The following is a 2,680-nucleotide window of genomic DNA, read 5'->3' as shown; positions in this document are numbered from 1 at the left end:
GCACAAAAATCTGTTAGTTTGTGGTCCTCATGTGAAAAAAGGGGGCATCTCCACTAATTTTTGGGATCAATTTTTGGTGATTCTAGTACCCTTTGGCTTTACTTAATTTTCCATGCCTTAACAAATCTTATATTCTTTATTTTCTTTTCTTTTTGGGTTTCTATTTTCTATTGTGTGTGTGTCAATTCAGGTAGTGGCATTTTGAGATTCGTTGTTGTCGGGATGGTGGTTAAGTCTTCCATAGTGATCTATGTGATCCGAGTACGATGTTGTCATGTGCACTCATACTTGTTAAAAAAATCTTGGCTTGTATTTCATCCTTGTTCCAAGGATCTCCAGGCAAGGCATTACATGTTATTATGATGCTTTATTGTTTAAATGTTTACATTCTGCAAGTCTGTTATTTTTAAAAACAATGGATAGCAATTAATGTTGCTAATAGTTTACAGTAAAGTCTAAGCAATGGAATGATAAGATATGAAATTGTATGTTTTTTCAATTGGTACATTTGGACCTCTGTTAACTAATTCAACCCCCCCTCTAAGCTATTCTAAATATTTTAATAATTGGTATCAGAGTATTGGTGCATGTAAAGAAGAGTTTTAAGGTACTCAAAGTTAAAGATCATGGTATACAAGAGAGAGGACCCAAAGTTGAACAAAGCTAACTTTTCTGCATGGAATAAGTTGATGAGATTACATATAGCCAACATTAGTGATGTTGCACTGGAGTTTTTGGATAATGCATATGTAGACATTACAACAATCCCTTTGACTACCCAACAACTGAAAGAAAAGAAAGAACATAATCACTCAATGTTGGAGATTATTTTAGCCCTAAGCTATGATGAGTTTGATGACCTAAAGGAATGCACAAATTCAAAGGAAATGTAGGATAAAGAAAAGACTATATATGGAGGAGATTATAATGTCTTGAGAGCCAAATTAGAAACCCTAAGAGGTAAGTTCAATGAGATGAAAATGACAAAAGATGTGAACATAGTACAATATTGTATGAGAATCAAAGAATTTGTCAATACTATTAGAGGAGCTCATGGAAAGATTGTAGATGAAATAATAATCAGAAAGATATTGAGAACTCTACTTAATATTTATGCTATTAGTGTTTCTGCAATACAAGAGCTAAGATGTACACCAAGTAAAAACCTAACTCTAGAAGGAGTAATTAGTAGGCTTGCTGCTTTTGAGATGTGACATATTCATAATTACACTCTACTACTATTGAATATTATTTTAAATCACAATTGGTTCTTAGAAAGAAAGGAAAAAGAAAAATATGTGAAAAATGATGGTGATACTTCTAATGATGAAATTGATGAACTTGAGGCAATGATAGCTAGGAGATTTGGAAGAGGCAAAGGAAAATACAAAGGTAAGCTTCCTATAATCTAGTTTCATGCAACAAGGCTAATCATATTGCTACAATGAGTTCTAATTGATAAGACAAGGATGAGAGCAAGTAAAAAGGAAGAAGATATGATGAAGACTTCAAGAAAAGCAAGAACTACAAGGACAAAGATAAGAAATCTTGTTATATTGCTAAAAAAAAAATTGATATGAGTCTAAAAGTAATAATGAAGAAGTAGTATATGTTTTCATGAAAGAAGATTCTTATGAAGATGAGAAAACTACTTCAATTTCTTATGTAAACAAAAGTGATAGATGGATAATTGATAGTGGTTTCTCTAATCACATGACTAATGATAAAAGTCAATTTGAGGACATTAGACCATACAAAGGTGGATGTGTAAATTTTGGTAATGATATTCCATGTCTTGTAAGAGGTAAATGGACAATTTAACTAATTGATAAAATTAAATATGTCAATATTACTAGGTTGAAGGACTTAACTATAATTTGTTGAGTATTTCATAGTTAAAAAATTCAGGTTACAGACTTGAATTCTATTATAGAAAGGCCAAAATATTTGATGATGATGGTAAACTGATTGAAAGTGGTGACCAAACAAGAGGTAAGTTGTTCTACCTAGATTTATCTAATGAGACATGCTTTATTGCACAATATGAAGATATTTGGTTATGGCACAAATGGTTATGTCATGTAAATTTTAACAATTTGGTTAACATTTCTAAAATGAAAAGAGTAAGAGGATTTCCTAAACTGAAGAAACTTAACAATGTTGTGTGTAAACAATGTCAATTGGGAAAAATGACAGTCTAGTTTCAAGAGAAAAATATATTCATCCGATGACATTTTGGAATTGGTTCATACTGACTTATGTGGATGTATTGGATTTCAAAGCTACTATGGAGACAAATACATCATTTTATTTGTAGATGAATACTCTAGAATGATGATTTTGATATTTCTTAAAGAAAAATATGATGCTTTTAAAATATTTAAGTGGTTTTTGGCTATAGTTGAGAAGGAGACAAGGAATATTTTGAATTGCTTGAGATCTAATAGAGGTGATGAATTCATTTCCAATGAGTTCAACATATTCTACGATGATAGAGGATTCAAAAGACAGATGTCTGCACCGAGGAGCCCTCCTTAGAATGGAATAGCTGAAAGAAAGAATATATCAATCATGGATTGTGCTGGAACACTAATGATGGAAATAAATGTGTCATAGAAATATTGGAGAGAAGTTGTAAGTAAAACTATTTATACTCTGAACAAAGTGCAAGTCAAGAAAG

The sequence above is a fragment of the Cupressus sempervirens genome, chromosome 11 (assembly GCF_028749045.1).
Source record: "Cupressus sempervirens isolate cs-2001-9-10 chromosome 11, ASM2874904v1, whole genome shotgun sequence".
NCBI lineage: Eukaryota > Viridiplantae > Streptophyta > Pinopsida > Cupressales > Cupressaceae > Cupressus > Cupressus sempervirens.
Note: the sequence above shows the minus strand (reverse complement) of the source record.